General features: G+C 37.5%; 1 protein-coding gene across 3 annotated transcripts in view; it reads right to left on the reverse strand.

Moving 5' to 3' along the window:
- TAFA2 (TAFA chemokine like family member 2) overlaps positions 1 to 19,032 on the reverse strand; it is a gene marked incomplete at its 3' end in the record, with an annotated part of 533,232 nt that overhangs the window by 311,418 nt on the left and 202,782 nt on the right. For 2 of the 3 annotated variants that reach the window (XM_082634567.1, XM_082634565.1), the window contains exon 1: positions 11,878 to 11,933. The exons of the other annotated variant lie outside the window; for it this stretch is intronic. Of the gene's footprint in view, positions 1 to 11,877; positions 11,934 to 19,032 lie in introns of those variants that run through there. 3 annotated transcript variants of the gene reach the window in all.

The following is a 19,032-nucleotide window of genomic DNA, read 5'->3' on the forward strand; positions in this document are numbered from 1 at the left end:
AACATACTTAGATGTGGTTAAGAAATATACTGTTCTCCACTAATTTTTATATCTTCTTACTATATTTTTCCAGCATTCAAAACATCCATATAAAAACATTAATTTGGAACTGTAGTATAAGATAGCCAATGAGCTCCAGGGTTTGCATTAAGTAGACCAGAGTTAGCATCTCAGCAACTCCACTAGGCTCTTCTAGAAACCTCAGTTTGCTTCAACTGTAAAACAGTTACAGTTACGTCGTACAACAGTTACGACCACCACATTTGTAAAATGCTTGGTTGAGCTATCAGCACATGAATGCTAAATAAATCATACATTTGTATATAATTTTCAAGTGTTCTTGAGTCATTTTATAATGAATGCACAACATTACAGATAGAATCTGTAGAAATCTAGAATTTCTAAGGGCTAATTTTTTAGTCATATCTAGTAGACATTGAATAAAAGTGATTTAGCAGTGACAATAAGAACTAGACCACCTGATATACATCTAGTGCCTGGAGAATTATCAATAACTATTAATTATCTGATTGTCACATTATTAAAAGTTGATGTCTGTACTTCTCCTAAGGTAAATATAAAAAAACAAAATATTTCATCTGTAATAAAACTCTTATTTTTATTACTTTTATTTTCCTGTAGGTTAATGTATCACATTGAAACTAATGAAAGGCACACATACCATCTTCCTCATATCTCAGCATTTCCGATTAAACAAACTGCTGGTTTATAATACTGTTGTTATTTTAACTTCTGTAGATGTTTTGTGAAGGCACAAAGGTGCCTGTAGTCAGAAAGAAAATATCTCCCATTTTTCTTAGTACCTTCAAACTTCCATTACTTACACTCTTATTAAATTTTGTCTAAACATGAAAGTAGAAAAATCTCTACAAGAGTGAAATTGTATCCAAATTATTTCATCTCAGACTTTGTCTTATTCCTAAAATTACACTACAGAAACAAATATTTGGAATTTAGTGGGAACTAATCCAATCTAAAACATAGCATTTGAAATTTAATCTCACCAATAACAATAGAGACTCAGTATTTTTTTGATATTATAATACTGTTAAATACTCCACAATAAAATGCACTCATAGAAGAGAAAAAATAAAATCCTCTTTTCCCAATTATTGCAAGGTTAGAAAAAAAAATTACTTAAATCTAAATACTGGAGGAAAATGTAGTTTGCAGAAAATAATGTAAGTGCACTCAGGCTGCAGACAAACATTGCTCTGAAATTCACCCAGTTAACAAAAAGAGTTCAGGGCCTCAACACACCCTTACACACCCTTCTTACTAAAATGCTGGAAATTAATTCCTTGCCCAAGAGGCATTCATGGTCCCATACTTAAAATCATACAGGTTCACAAGGGGAACATTTAGATTATCTGCAGATACTGTCATGTGAATTTAGCCTATTATTGAGCATTTGCAGTTTATGGACAAAGGATCAGTAAATTCAGTGGGATAGGCTATGTAAGAAGGATTAGGTTATCAGACTATAAATGAGGTAGAATTTTACTACATGGAAATCAGTGAGATAAATTCAAGTTTTGCAGCTTATAAGTTTGTGGTATTTATGGTAAGGGCGGCACAATAGAAATCAATGCCTGCCACTACCCACCTACAAATCTCTAATCATAACATTTTAACAGGCTTGAACTAAAATAGAATTAAGTAGAACACGATTTTCCCGGTTAACGTATTTTAAAAGTGTTAAAAGCATTTATTAATACATATAACAAGAAAAAGGAAAGAAGACTTCCTGTTGCTACTGGGTACCATTTGAGACTTAAATTCATAGTAAGTCTAAAATTCCAATATCCAATTTTTCAGGCAAACAATACACCCATATATTTACCATCACACAGCATGGTAGCTCTGCTGGACTTGATTATAAAAAAGCACCCTTATTACTAGCCCAATACCACAGTGTGAGTAATAAACTGCATTGTAAGATGTATAGGATTACTTAATGAATTGAAATAATATGAAATTGCTTTTCAGTAGGATGTGTTGAAGCCAGGTCATTCCACTGAATAACCTATCTTATTCACTCAACTACTTACGTCTTTAAATCTTGACCATTTATGGTTAGGCAATACAGGAGATTCAGTATGTACATATGATAAATTAGGTGTAAGTTAAGCCATAATGTAAGGTTACTTCAAACAGAGCATAATCAAGAGCCAAAACACCATTACACTTTTACAATAATTGATATAACAGCAACAAGTTCTACCTCACAAAGCCTACCCAACTGGTCTCATCAATACAGGCAAAGTGAAAATTATCAACCTTAGATCCACTTTTCATGAATAGTGCCTAGGACACAGAAGATGCTCCTGAAATACTTGATAGCTGATTATTGACTGATATCTTTGTGAGCAACTGTGAAACAAATTAACCAAATTTTTAAAATACATGTTATTCCACTGGGTCCTATAACAGAAAGACCCAACTGGCATCACAAATCTTGATTCTATTTTAGGCACCAAAAGGCAAATAATTAGAAAGCTACATCCTCAAGGTTTCTGTGTACATTTAGAATATTAGTCAGTCAAGTTTGGCACAAGATACCAATATGCAGACATAATCAGACAGTATATTAACAAATGCTGCTGAGTAATTAATTTTGTGTTTGTGAGTTGGAAATAATTTAAAGCTATTTTCAGTTTTCAGATACTTCTCATCTTGGCTGCCATCACTATATATACCAAAAAGCAACTCAAAGTCAGATTCAAGTAGCACTTATTAAGCAGAACTATTAAATACCAAGCAATGGGCTGGACTTTTCCGCATAAATTGATGATTCTGACATCTAACCAGGTTTGGAAACCAACCTGCCAGTGTTTGAATACAATATCTCCATAAAGCCATGCTTAACTAGCTCCAGTAATAGGGAAAACAACCTGGTAAAGGCCATGCATTTTATCTTTGAAGACCTCTATTAGCCAAAATCTGTGTTCTGAGAACGTTTATCCTACGACCTCATTGAGTCTTTCAAACAAGCCCTCTTGCTGTATTACATGAGAACACAGCTCGTCACAAACGTGAAAACAGTTATCATTTCTCCACTTCCTTCATTTTAAAGTTATCTGCCCATCATAGATCTTTTAGGTAGCCTCCCATCTTTTTCCTTCACATAGTTTACAACTAATGTATCAGCTGTGTGTTTACTTTTTACAGCCTGTGCTTTCCACTAGGACTCTCTCCATGAGTTCAGAGATCAAGGCCATTTTGTGCACCACTGCACAGGAAACACCTAAAAGAGATCAGTACTCAGAAACTATTTGATGGATGAATAAATCAAAGAATAAATAAATGATTTGGGGGGCATACGCCCAAATTAAATTTTTTTAATTTTTAAAAATTTGGAGAAATAGTCACAGAAAGAGTAAGAGTGCCTGATTTAGCTGGTCTCCTACATAGTACAAAATTCCAGTAAAAGATTTTTAAATTATTTCTTAAGTAAGTAAACTTTTCCAATGATGAAGATCAGCAGCATCTGTTTATTCTATATATATTTACTGTTTTTCCACAATGTACAACAATGTATCAGACACTGGTAATATAGTGGTGAACAGAATAGATACAGGTCTTGCCCTCAGGATGTGATAACAAAATTTAAGAGGTTACTATATAAAGAAGCAAAGTAGAATATTTACTGCCTTAATTTCACATCCTTGCATAGATCTAGCAGTGGAACATCAATCCCAATAATTGGATAATAACCATAATAAAGAAAAACAAAGAATGTAGGCCTCAGTTTAAACCAATAAATCATGGAGTTATAAAACTAAAACAAGCAGTCAAATTCAGAGACAGAAAGCAGAATGGCGGTCACCAAGGGCTGAGGAGAGAGGAGAATGGGAAGTTAGTGCTTCATGGGCACAGAATTTTAGTTTGGGAGGATGAAAAAGGCTGTAGAGATGGATGGTGTTGATGGTTGCATGAAAATTTGAATGTACTTAGTGCCACTGAACTGTATACTTAAAAAATAGTGAAAATGATAAATTTTGTTATATATATTCTACCACAATAAAAAAAAAAAAAAAAAACTACAGGGGAGACCTTCAAGATGGTGGAGGAGTGAGATGTGGAGATCACCTTCCTCCCCACAGATACATCAGAAATACACCTACATGTGGAACAACTCCTACAGAACACCTACTGAACGCTGGCAGAAGACCTCAGACCTCCCAAAAGGCAAGAAACTCCCCACGTACCTGGGTAGGGCAAAAGAAAAAAGAAAACAGAGACAAAAGAATAGGGACGGGACCTGCACCAGTGGGAGGGAGCCGTGAAGGAGGAAAGGTTTCCACACACTAGAAGCCCCTTCGTGGGCACAGACTGCGGGTGGCGGAGGGGGAAGCTTCGGAGCCACGGAGGAGAGCTCAGCAACAGGGGTGCGGAGGGCAAAGTGGAGAGATTCCCGCACAGAGGATAGGTGCTGACCAGCACTCACCAGCCCAAGAGGCTTGTCTGCTCACCCGCCGGGGCAGGCGGGGGCTGGGAGCTGAGGCTTGGGCTTCGGTCGGATCGCAGGGAGAGGACTGGGATTGGCTGCGTGAACACAGCCTGAAGGGGGCTAGTGCGTCACGGCTGGCCAGGCCGGAGTCCGGGAGCTGCCGAAGAGGCAAGAGACCATTGTTTCAGGTTGCGCGAGGAGAGGGGATTCAGAGCACCACCTAAACGAGCTCCAGAGATGGGCGTGAGCAGCGGCTATCAGCACGGACCACAGAGACGGGCATGAGACACTAAGGCTGCTGCCGCCGCCACCAAGGAGCCTGTGTGTGAGCACAGGTCACTGTCCACACCTCCCCTCCTGGGAGCCTGTGCAGCCCGCCACTGCCAGGGTCCCGGGATCCAGGGACAACTTCCCCGGGAGAATGCATGGCGCGCCTCGGATTGGTGCAATGTCACATCGGTCTCTGCAGCCGCAGGCTTGCCCCGCATCTGTACCCCTCCCTCCCCCTGGCCTGAGTGAGCCAGAGCCCCCGAAGCACCTGCTCCTTTAACCCCGTCCTGTCTGAGCGAAGAACAGAGGCCCTCAGGCAACCTACACACAGAGGCGGGACCAAATCCAAAGCTGAACCCCAGGAGCTGTGCGAACAAACGAGAAAGGGAAATCTCTCCCAGCAGCCTCAGGAGCAGTGGATTAAATCTCCACAGTCAACTTGATGTACCCTGCATCTGTGGAATACCTGAATAGACAACGAATAACCCCAAAATTGAGGCAGTAGCCTTTGTGTGATTTTGTCTGTATAGCTTTGCTTTTACCATTTGTCCTAGGGGTCTGTCTGTTTTTTTGTTTTTTGGGGGTTTTTTTGGTATAGTTTTTTAGTGCTTCTTATCATTGGTGAATTTATTTTTTGGTTTCGTTGCTTTCTTCTTTCTTTCTTTTCTTATTACTTTAAAATATTTTTTATTTTTAATAATTTTTTTATTTTGTATTTTAATAAGTTTATATTTTATTTATTTATTTTTTTCCTCCCTTTTCTTCTGAGCCATGTGGCTGACAGGGTCTTGGTGCTCCAGTCGGGTGTCAGGCCTGTGCCTCTGAGGTGGGAGAGACAAGTTAAGGATATTGGTCCACCAGAGACCTCCGGCTCCATAAAATATCAAACAGTGAAAGCTCTCCCAGAGATCTCCATCTCAACACTAAGACCCAGCTCCACTCAACAACCAGTAAACTACAGTGCTGGACAATCTATGCCAAACAACTAGCAAGACAGGAACACAACCCCACCCATTAGCAGAGAGGCTGCCTACAATCATAATAAGGCCACAGACACCCCAAAAACAACACCGAACATGGTCCTGCCCACCAGAATGACAAAATCAAGACTCATCCACCAGAATACAGGCACCAGTCCCCTCCATAAGGAGGATCACACAACCCACTGACCCAACCTTACCCACTGGGGGCAGAAACCAAAAACAACAGAAGCTACAATCCTGCAGCCTCCAAAAAGGAGACCCCAAACACAGCAGGTTACACAAAATGAGAAGACAGAAAATCACACAGCAGATGAAGGAGCAAGGTAAAAACCAACCAGACCAAACAAATGAAGAGGAAATAGGCACTCTACCTGAAAAAGAATTCAGAGTACTGATAGTAAAGATGATACAAAATCTAGGAAATAGAATAGAGAAAATACAAGAAAAGTTTAACAAGGACCTAGAAGACATAAAGAGCAAACAAACAATGATGAAGAACACAATAAATGAAATTAAAAGTTCTCTAGAAGGAATCAATAGCAGAATAACTGAGGCAGAAGAACAGATATGTGACCTAGAAGATAAAATACTGGAAATAACTACCACAGAGCAGAATAAAGAAAAAAGAATGAAAAGAATAGAGGACAGTCTCAGAGACCTCTGGGACAACGTTAAATGCACCAACATTCAAATTATAGGGGTCCAAGAAGAAGAAAAGAAGAAAGGGACTGAGAAAATATTTGAAGAGATTATAGTTGAAAACTTCCCTAATATGGGAAAGGAAATAGTCAATCAAGTCCAGGAAGCACAGAGATTCCCATACAGGATAAATCCAAGTAGAAACACACCAATACATATTAATCAAACTATCAAAAGTTAAATACAAAGAAAAAATATTAAAAGCAGCAAGGGAAAAACAACAAATAGCATACAAGGGAATCTGCATAAGGTTAACAGCTGATCTTTCAGCAGAAACTCTGCAAGCCAGAAGGGAGTGGCAGGACATATTTAAAGTGATGAAAGGAAAAAACCTACAACCAAGACTACTCTACCCAGCAAGGATCTCATTCAGATTCAACAGAGAAATCAAAACCTTTGCAGACAAGCAAAAGCTAACAGAATTCAGCACCACCAAACCAGCTTTACAACAAATAAAGGAACTTCTCTAGGCAGGAAATACAAGAGAAGGAAAAGACCTACAATAACAAACCAAAAACAATTAAGAAAATGGTAATAGGAACCATACATATCGATAACTACCTTAACTGTAAATGGAGGAAATGCTCCAACCAAAAGACACAGACTGGCTGAATGGATACAAAAACAAGACCCATATATATGCTGTCTAGAAGAGACCCACTTCAGACCTAGGGACACATAAAGACTGAAAGTGAAGGAATGGAAAAAGATATTCCATGCAAATGGGAATCAAAAGAAAGTTGAAGTAGCAATTCTCATATCAGACAAAATAGACTTTAAAATAAAGAGTATTACAAGAGAGAAAGAAGGATACTACATAATGATCAGGTGATCCACCCAAGAAGAAGATACAACAATTGTAAATATTTATGCACCCAACATAGGAGCACCTCAATACTTAAGGCAACTGCTAACAGCCGTAACAGGGGAAATCAACAGTAAAACAACCATAGTAGGGGAGTTTAACACCCCACTTTCACCAATGGACAGATCATCCAAAATGAAAATAAATAAGCTTTAAATGACACATTAAACAAGATGGACTTAATTGATATTTATAGGACATTCCATCCAAAAACAACAGAATACACTTTCTTCTCAAGTGCTCATGGAACATTCTCCAGGATAGACAATATCTTGGGTCACAAATTAAGCCTTGGTAAATTTTAAAAAATTGAAATCATATCAAGTATCTTTTCCAACCACAATGTCTTGAAACTAAATACCATTTACAAGAAAAAATCTGTAAAAAATACAAACACATGGAGGCTAAAAAATACACTACTAAATAACCAAGAGATCACTGAAGAAATCAAAGAAAAAATCAAAAAATACCTAGAAACAAATGACAATGAAAACACGGTGACCTAAAATCTATGGGATGCAGCAAAAGCAGTTTTAAGAAGGGAGTTTATAGCAATACAATACCTCAAGAAACAAGAAACAACTCAAATAAAGAATCTAACCTTACTCCTACAGCAATTAGAGAAAGAAGAACAAAACAACCCCAAAGTTAGAAAAAGGAAAGAAATCATAAAGATCAGATCAGAAATAAATGAAAAAGAAATGAAGGAAACAATAACAAAGATGAATAAAACTAAAAGCTGTTCCTTGACAGCTCTTTGATAAACCACTATCCAGACTCATCAAGCAAAAAAGGGAGAAGACTCAAATCAATAGAATTAGAAATGAAAAAGGAGAAGTAACAACTGACACTGCAGAAATACAAAGGGTCATGAGAGATTACTACAAGAAACTACGTGCCAATAAAATGGACAACCTGGAAGAAATGGACAAATTCTTAGAAAAGCACAGCCTTCCAAGCCTGAACAAGGAAAAAAACAGAAAATATAAACAGACCAATCACAAGCACTGAAATTGAAACTGTGATTAAAAATCTTCCAACAAACAAAAGCCCAGGACCAGATGGCTTCACAGGTGAATTCTACCAAACATTTAGAGAAGAACTAACACCTATCCTTCTCAAACTCTTCCAAAGTATAGCAGAGGGAGGAACACTCCCAAACTAATTCTACAAGCCCACCATCACCCTGATACCAAAGCCAGACACAGATGTCACAAAGAAAGAAAACTATAGGCCAATATCGCTGATGAACATAGATGCAAAAATCCTCAACAAAATACTAGCAAACAGAATCCAACAGCACATTAAAAGGATCATAGACAATGATCAAGTGGGGTTTCTCCCAGGAATGCAAGGATTCTTCAGTATTTGCAAATCAATATGATATACCATAATAACAAATTGAAGGAGAAAAACCATATGATCATCTCAATAGATGCAGAAAAAGCTTTCAACAAAATTCAACACCCAGGTAGGATAAAAACCCTCCAGAAAGTGGGCACAGAGGGAAGTTACCTCAACATAATAAAGGCCATATATGACAAACCCACAGCCAATATCATTCTCAATGGTGAAAAACTGAAACCATCTCCTCTAAGATCAGGAACAAGAAAAGGCTGGTCACTCTCACCACTATTATTCAACATAGTTTTGGAAGTTTTAGCCACAGCAATCAGAGAAGAAAAAGAAATAAAAGGAATCCAAATCAGAAAAGAAGAAGTAAAGCTGTCACTGTTTGCAGATGACATGATACTATACATAGAGAAACCAGAAAATTACTAGAGCTAATCAGTGAATTTGGTAAAGTAGCAGGATACAAAACTAATGCACAGAAATCTCTTGCATTCCTATACACTAATGATGAAAAATCTGAAGGAGAAATTAAGGAAACTCTCCCATTTACCATTGCAACAAAAAGAATAAAATACCTAGGAATAAACCTACCTAAGGAGACAAAAGACCTATATGCAGAAAACTATAAGACACTGATGAAAGAAATTAAAGATGATACAAACAGATGGAGAGACATACCATGTTCTTGGATTGGAAGGATCAACATTCTGAAAATGACTATACTACCCAATTAATGTACAGATTCAATGCAATCCCTATCAAACTACCAAGGGCATTTTTCACAGAACTAGAACAAAAAATTTCACAATTTGTATGGAAACACAAAAGACCCCGAATAGCCAAAGCAATCTTGAGAAAGAAAAACAGAGCTGGAGGAATCAGGCTCCCAGACTTCAGACTATACTACAAAGCTACAGTCATCAAGACAGTATGGTACTGGCACAAAAACAGAAATATAGGTCAATGCAACAGGATAGAAAGCCAAGAGATAAACCCACGCACATATGGTCACCTTAATTTTGATAAAGGATGCAAGAATATACAATGGAGAAAAGACAACCTCTTCAACAAGTGGTGCTAGGAAAACTGGACAGCTACATGTAAAAGAATGAAATTAGAACACTCTTTAACACTATACACAAAAATAAAGTCCAAATGGATTAAAGACCTAAATGTAAGGCCAGACACTATCAAACTCTTAGAGGAAAACATTGGCAGAACACTCTTTGACATAAATCACAGCAAGATCCTTTTTGATGCACATCCTAGAGAAATGGACATAAAAACAAAAATAAAAAAATGGGACCTAATGAAACTTAAAATCTCTTGCACAGCATAGGAAAACTTAAATAAGATGAAAAGACAACCCTCAGAATGGGAGAAAATATTTGCAAATGAAGCAACTGACAAAGGATTAATCTCCAAAATTTACAAGCAGCTCATGCAGCTCAATACCAAAAAAAACAGACAACACAATCCAAAATTGGGCAGAAGACCTAAATAGACATTTCTCCAAAGAAGATATACAGATTGCCAACAAACACATGAAAGGATGCTCAACACCACTAATCATTAGAGAAATGCAAATCAAAACTACAATGAGGTATCACCTTACACCAGTCAGAATGGCCATAATAAAAAAATCCACAAAAAATAAATGCTGGAGAGGGTGTGGAGAAAAGGGAACCCTCTTGCACTGTTGGTGGGAATGTAAACTGATACAGTTACTATGGAGAACAGTATGGAGTTTCCTTAAAAAACTTAAAAAAGAACTATCATACAACCCAGCAATCCCCCTACTGGGCATATACCCTGAGAAAACCATAATTCAAAAAGAGTCATGTACCGCAATGTTCATTGCCACTCTATTTATAATAGCCAGGACATGGAAGCAACCTAAGTGCCCATCGACAGGTGAAGGGATAAAGAAGATGTGGCACATATATACAATGGAATATTACTCAGCCATAAAAAGAAACAAAATTGAGTTATTTGTAGTGATGTGGATGGACTTAGAGTCTGTCATACAGAGTGAAGTAAGTCAGAACGAGAACAACAAATACCGTATGCTAACACATATATATGGAATCTAAAAAAAAATAGAAAATGGTTCTGAAGAACCTAGGGGCAGGACAGGAATAAATACACAGATGTAGAGAATGGACTTGAGGACACAGGGAGGGAGGGGGAAGGGTAAGCTGGGATGAAATGAGAAAGTGGCATGGACATATATACACTACCAAATGTAAAATAGATAGCTAGTGGGAAGCAGCCGCATAGCACAGGGAGATCAGCTCAGTGTTTTGTGACCACCTAGAGGGGTGGGATAAGGAGGGTGGGAGGGAGATGCAAGAGGGAGGAGATACGGGGATATATGTATATGTATAGCTGATTCACTTTGTTATAAAGCAGAAACTAACGCACCATTGTAAAGCAATTATACCCCTATAAAAATGTTAAAAAAAAAAAACAAAAAACGGCAAAAAAAAAAACTGTCACACAAATTGGTTATACCTCCTGACAGTACAATAGTCATTCAGCACCTCCATGTACAGAAGGGCAGGTCCTCACTTTGTTTTTGAGTTCCACATGCACAAGGATGGAGAAACACCACCAGCAGCAGGATCCTCAAATAAAGAAAGACAACTACATTTGACAAATGATGCATCATTATGTGACTAGCAAGGAACCTCAAGGACACTTGACAGCTCATTTTTTACTCAAATTCCCTTTGAGGAAAACTCTCCCGGGCTATGAGACTCAGTGTTTTGCTTTGTTTTCTTGTTTTAATTCTCTCTCCTCCAAAACACAAAGAAATTTTTTACCTCTCAAGTGAAAACGGCTAACTCTGAAAAGTCCCAGGACACGACCACCAGAAATGACTTCAGGATGAAACTGAGATGTACTGACAAAGCTCACTGGAAAATGTTATCAATGCCTGAATACTATGACCATTCTCAGTCCCTTCTTTACACACTCAATAAGGGAAACAACATTTAGAATCAAGATGCAGGTGGCATATTAATTAAAACCTTTTTTAAATATAACACGTAACGCCTACTGTAACAACATTCCTCTGAGTCCTTCCCAGAACCAAGCATCCTACCAATCATACATATGGAAAACAAAACCAGAAACACTATCACTGCCAAACCAGTCAAGCTGTCAACAATATTTATTATCGAGTATACAGGGTACTAGTAGATAATACAAAAGAAACTCTCATCCTTTACCTTTTAGGAGCTCATAACAGGAAGGATAATGATTTGTACTCTATATCTGAGGCAGGGAATTGGAATGCAATGATGAAATGAACATGGGCTCTGGAGTGAGACTGACAGTGATGTAATCCCAACTCAACAACTTTTTAGCTGCATGTCCTTATAATAATAGCTAAATTACTGAAGGCTTAGCATGCACCAGGAAGTTTGGTCTATAATCCACCTCAGGTAATCCTCACAAACCCTATAAAGTAAATACTACTATTATTTTACACATAAACTCATGTTATTTAATTGCTGAGCCTCAGTTTCTTTTGAGGGGGGAGGGATTAACACCAACATCATACCATTGTTTTGCAAGTTAAATGAGTTAATGTGTAAAAAAATAACTAAGATGCTATAGGCGCTCAATGAATGAATGTTGATACCATGATTTAATTTTTATATATTTATAGAAATAGCACATATTTGGAAAGGTTATTCTAGGGGAGCGTTTTAGAGAGCACTACTTTTTATACACGCTGAACTGTTTATAAATACAATTTAATTCAGGAAATGTATGTGTTCTTGTTATATAGAAGACACTGTACCAGACACTGCAATGTACACAAAGATATATGACACAATTTCTATCATTAAGGTGTTTAATCCAGTGAATTTAAAAGAAAATATATTCTATCTTAAAATTAAGGCAACTGACCGATGGACCAAGGGTTGGGGCTTGGTGTGAAATGTCCCTGTTCTGTATATTCTGTTACACTTGCCATCACCCTTTTGTCCCATAAAGGCAATTTGACTTTTTTTTTCCTCTACAAAATATGACTTTCTACAAGTTAAATACCAGGTAAATCCACCCAAGCATGGTTGCTCTTTTTTTTCATATTAATGTGGCATATATTTTATAAACATCTGTACCAATTGAACACATGCTGATTTCCAATCACTGGTATGCAATTCTCTCAAGAAAAGATAAGCAGCCTGCATTCAGACATTCTGTTTATAATGACAACCTAAACTATCACGCTCACTACTATCTTCTATAATTAGAATGAGTGAAAATAAGTGATCAATAATGGAAAAGCTTCTTATTCACCTCACATGGCAATATGCTTCTGATTTCTAGTGAGATTTCCTAAGATATTTATGGTGAAATCTACCCAGAACACTGATCTCAATTGGAAATCTTATAGTTTGGGAGAATGCAGGAAATTTCCTCAGGGAAACAGGGAGATATATGATATAAGGCACTGGATATTTCCATGGTAAATAAATATTGAGCATGTATAAAGTATCTGAGAGAATTTATAATAACAGAATATCTGACACAATAACTAAAATATGTTATAAAATACCTCCTATCTCTCCTAGGCAAACCCCATCAAAGTAAACTTTTGAAAGCAGTTGACTTGCTGAAGTAACATAATCATTAGTCAAAATCCTTTACATTTCACCACGAAATCTCTAGTACTACAAGTGTCCTTCATCTTTCCAGGAAAGAATAGCAATACATGCCTATGGTTAAATAGTATTGCCATGTATCCACACAAAACCAAGCAAAGGCTTAAAGACAGTATTTTTAAAATACATCTACAGATTTCAATTCAACTAAGTCTGCAATTAAATTAGAAAACTGATATTTTATACCACAAAAAATGCTGTTACTTCCTGAATTTCTGATTTAATTATTTTCAATTTTTAATAATATTTAACATTTTTATTCAATTTTAGTTGTATTCATTTCATTGTTAGACACTGAGGTTACCTCACTATCAACAGTGAAAGATAGTGTCATCATTGTAAATTAAACTGATGCCAAACAGTCTCAATAGGATATTGGGAATTTATATAAAAATATTTCACTGTTACTAAATGACTACCAATGCCAAGTTCTATACTGTCATTGTGTAGTATAACTTCAGAGCAAGACGGAAAAGAGCAACATACACAAAGATAATTAAAATACTGTATAAAAAGTGCTACACTAATGATATATACAAAGCTCCATAGAAACACAGAGGGATGTGCCCTCACCAAAGTCCCCATCTCTTCTTTTCTACCTGGAGAAGAGCTGACTTCTATTTTGAAGAGCTGATCTTCTACCTTGAAGAACAAATAATAGCTCACTAAGCAGAAAATTAAAGCAAACAAACAAAAACTGGAGAGGACATTTTCAGTAAAGAAAGATGCAAGACACATGGTCTATAGGTAGAAATAGGCATGGTGTTTTCAGAGGATGTCAATTCCTTGTGTCAGTGAGTTGTAGCATACACTCAAGTGTACTGGCTGAGCACCATTTCCATGCCAGGCATTTTGCTACACTGGGGAGCAACAAATATCACACAGGCCAAATTTTTCCTGCTGCCTGATTTTGTATGGCCTGCAAACTAAGAAAAATTCTTACATTTTTAAGTGGATGAAAAAAATCAAAAGAATAACATTTCATGATACATGAAAATTATATGAAATTCCAATTTTAGTGTCCATAAATAAAGTTTTATTGGAACACAGTCACATTCATTCCTTTGCATATGGTCCATGGCTGCTTTTGTGCTATGCTAGCAGAACTGAATAGTCACGACGGTGACAGTATAGCCCACAAAGCCTAAAGCATTTACAAAACTAGAAAAAGTTGCTGATCCACGTGCTAGACAATGGCAAAAGAAAACAATGTCTAATTGTGGAGATGAACAAGGAAGCAGACCTAATCTCGGAATGTTACAGGAGCACACGGTTGGGACACATAGCCCAAAATGTGGCAAGGGACTGTGAATAAGGAAAGGTTTATGAAACCAGATTAGATTAAACTAAGAGATCAAATCATGATCTTTACCTGTCATGCTAAAGACTTCAAATTTCATTTTGAAAGCAATGGCGTGCCTTTGCAGGGTGTTAAGAAGGCCTATGATATGACCTGTCTTGTATTTCAAAACAACGATCCTGATCACAATGTACCTAAGTGTACTTACTACCTTTTTCTGGCAAAGCAAAAAAAACACTGTGGGGCTTCCCTGGTAGTGCAGTGGTTGAAAGTCCGCCTGCCGATGCAGGGGACACGGGTTCGTGCCCTGGTCCGGGAAGATCCCACATGCTGTGGAGCGGCTGGGCCCGTGAGCCATGGCCACTGAGCCTGCGCATCTGGAGCCTGTGCTCCGCAACAGGAGAGGCCACAACGGTGAGAGGCCCGCGTACTGCAAAAAAAACCAAACAAAAAAACAAAATAACCCACTGGGACATAAGGACTAGGGAGAGCCAAGAGCATTCTTATCAGGCAACCGTCTTTCTTATTCACTTTCTCTCTTTTAATAAAATAATGACAACAACAATGATAGCTAGTACTTATTGAGCATTACTGTGTACCAGGCACTTGCTAAGTGTTTTAGATGTATTAACTCATTCAATCCTCACACATATGACCTGTGCAAGTAATTCTTACTGAGCTGGAGACATAAGATAACATGAGACTTAACACTTCTCTGGATGAAAATATTTCTAGTGTTCAAACCACATACTTTTTTCCACTCCTAGCTGAATATGTTAAACACTTGTAGCATAACTTTAACTCCCTGTGTCAAGCAAGACAGGTCGCTGAGTCGTCACTCATTCATCCACTACAATCAGGTACTAAGTGTCAATCATGTATGAGGAACCAAACTGGGGAGGCAGGGGTATACAACTGCAAGCAGTTTCCATTCCCAGGGGTTCCAACAGCTGAATGAGAAAAGTAAACACACCACCAATCTCAGACCTGAAACCCAGTCACTATTCATTCCATCAACCCAGGATTACATTGTTGGATACACCTAATCCTTGAAATTCTTCTTCTTAAAGAATCCACCTTCTAAGTAGTTTTGTGGATACATGTTCCGGCATGTTCCGGAAGAGAGAGAGGGAGACAGAAAGAAAGAGAATTAACAAGTGTCGGTGATGAGAATGAAGACAAGACAGAAATCAATGCTTCACACATGGTATTTCTGGCCTGCTTCCCGAAAACAAAACTAATGAAATATAACAAGGGATTGTTACTTGGCGTGACTAGCTTAGAAACAGAGGGAAAAGGGCATAGGGGAGGGGAGGGGGACCCACTATGAACAAGAGGTGGACCTTCCTCAGTGATACTTCACATTCGTCTTCATTTATACTATAAAAGGTGCAGAAAATGTTTCATACCTCTAAGTATTTTGCTTATATTAAATCAATTTGCTTTCGAGTTCAGATCCAAATTTAGTAATTATGTGCACATCTAGGATACCTGTATCCTATGGTGTATTTCACAGGTTTACAGGCTTAATCACTTTATTGGAAAATTAGATAAAATCAGATGACAAACAAAAAAGTTACCATTTTATTGGAGCACTGCCCACACAGTACAAGATTTACAAACCAAGACTAGACCATGAGTAAACCATGACTTTGTAATTAGAAACATACTAAAGTATGTCTGGAATTCCCTCCAGACTTCTTACAGTAGCAGCATACCCTCGAGACTCACTAGAAAACAATGCCAAGAGGGAATGACAGCATTTCGTACTTTTTCAATTCACCTGAGATGGATAGATTTACCACTACACCCACACTTTATATTCTAAACTTGACCTGCTGACAAATGGGATTTAAAAAGGCAAAGAGAAAAAAATCAGGTAGGGAAAACCACAGGTCTTTTCCCAAAACTTCCCACTAACATTTACCTCTCACTAACTTTTTTTCTTTACTGCAAATTATCATCTTTATTATCAGAGGGTAACTAACCTCAGTTATCTTATTAGAAGGTTTACGGGAGAGTTAAATAGACATTTGTTAAGATTGTCAAGTCAGAAATGTGGATTCGTTCTAAAGCGCCTTTTTGTGTCTGACTTAATTAAAAGTTTTCCAATATCAGGCTCAACCTCTTCTCTTTACTGCCTGAAGAGACTCTGTTCCCACTCCTCTTACCTGACTCAGATGTAGAGACATTGTCTGCATCATGTGGACCCCTCTTTCCCCACCTCACCACACCATAATTTGGTACAATCATCCTTGACTACACTAGGAAAGTCAATGAACAGCTCCATGATCTCAGTATTCATTCTCCTTAGCTCTCTGTACAGACTTGGTCTATACTACTGAAAATACAACTTTCTAAAACCCACAGCCTAAGTAACCTGACTGTATTATGTTGATTGAATAGTCATGGAGAGTTTGATAAATAGTTGTCTAGAAACAGATATAACTCTCACCATGCTTAGCTTCTTCCAAAATGATTCTGTGATAGTGTTCAAGGTGCCTCCTGCCTGAATAGAACACAACCTCTGCAGGCTGTTTCTACTTGGCAGCTAGATGAAATTCATATCCCACCTGAGAAATCATTCTGATTTCTACATAATGACTATCTATTATTTGACAGCTTTCTCTCAGTAAGACATAGATCCAAAAAATATTATTGTGGACTGTTTTTACTTATAGGAAAGAGTTCCTACCTAAAACTGATCTATATTCAACAGAGCAGGTAAAAATTAGTGAGACCATTTTATTGCTGTTGTTTTGTTAATGTCAGTGTAAAAAAATCTGCTTTAACTTGCTTTGTATCACACTTAGTAAAGCATAATAAGCATTGTATTTTACAGGCATTTAATACAGGCATGACTCAGAGATATTGCAGGTTCAGTTCCAGACCACTGCAATATAGCAAGTATCATGAGTCCCATGAATTTTTTGGTTTCCCAGTGCATATAAAAGTTATGTTTATACTACCTTGTAGTCCATTAAGTGTGCAATAGCATTATGTCTAAAAAAAATGTACATACCTTTATTAAAAAATACTTTATTGCTAAAACATGCCAACCATCATCTGAGCTTTCAGCTAGTCATAAGTTTTTTGCTGCTGGAAGGGTCTTGCCTTGATGTTGATGGCTGCTGACTGATCAGGGTGGTGGTTGCTGAAGGTTAGGCTGGCTGTGGCAATTAAAAAAAAAAAAAGGACAACAATGAAGTTTGCTGCGTTGATTGAGTCTTCCTTTCACCAAAAATTTCTTTGTGGCATGCAATGTTGGTTGATATCATTTTACCCACTACAGAACTTCTTTCAAGATTGGAGTCAGTCCTCTCAAACCCTGATGCTGCTTTATCAACTAAATTAATGTAATATTCTAAATCCTTTGTTGTCATTTCAACAGTCTTCACAGCATCTTCACCAGGAGTAGATTCCATCTCAAGAAACCACTTTCTTTGCTCATCTGTAACAAGCAACTCCTCATCCACTCAAGTTTTATCATGAGATTGCAGCAATTCAGACACATCTTCAGGCTCCTCTTCTAATTCTAGTTCTCTTGCTGTTTCCACCACATCTGCAGTTACTTCCTCCACTGAAGTCTTCAATCTCTCAAAGTCATCCATGAGAATTGGAATCAGCTTCTTCCAAACTCCTATTAATGTTGATATTTTGACTTCTTCTCATGAATCACAAATGTTCTTAATGGCATCTAGAATGGTGAATCTAGATGGTGAATCCTTTCCAGAAGGATTTTCAATTTTCAAAGGATTTTCAATACTTTTCAATTTTCAGTTGACCCTTGAGCAATGAGGGGTTTCAAGATGTCACCCCTCCACACAGTTCAAAACTGCATATAACTTATAGTTGGCCTTCAGCATCTACAGATTCAACCAACCACGAATCACGTAGTACTGTAGTATTTACTAATGAAAACAATCCGCATATAAGAGGACTCACAAAGTTCAAATTGTATTATTCCAGGGTCAACTCTAATTTGCCTAGATCCATCAGAGGAATCACTATCTCTATCAGCTATAACCTCATGAAATGTACTTCTTAAATCATAAGACTTGAAAGTTGAAACTATCCCTTGATCCATGGACTGCAAAATGGATGTTGTGTTAGTAGTCATGAAAACAATATTAATCTCATTGTACATCTCCATCGGAGCTCTTGGGTGACCAAGTGCATTATCAATGAGCAGTGTTATTTTGAAAGGAATCTTTTTTTCTGAGCAGTAAGTTTCAACAGTGTGCTTAAAATATTCAGTAAACCATGTTGTAAACAGATGTGCTGCCGTCCAGGCTTTGTTTTTCCATTTACAGAGCACAGGCAGAGATTTAGCATAATTCTTAAGGGCCCTAGGATTTTCAGAATGGTAAATGAGCACTGGTTTCAAATTCAAGTCACGAGCTGCATTA

The sequence above is a fragment of the Mesoplodon mirus genome, assembly GCF_964341445.2.
Source record: "Mesoplodon mirus genome assembly, chromosome: 11".
In the NCBI taxonomy this organism is placed as follows: domain Eukaryota; kingdom Metazoa; phylum Chordata; class Mammalia; order Artiodactyla; family Ziphiidae; genus Mesoplodon; species Mesoplodon mirus.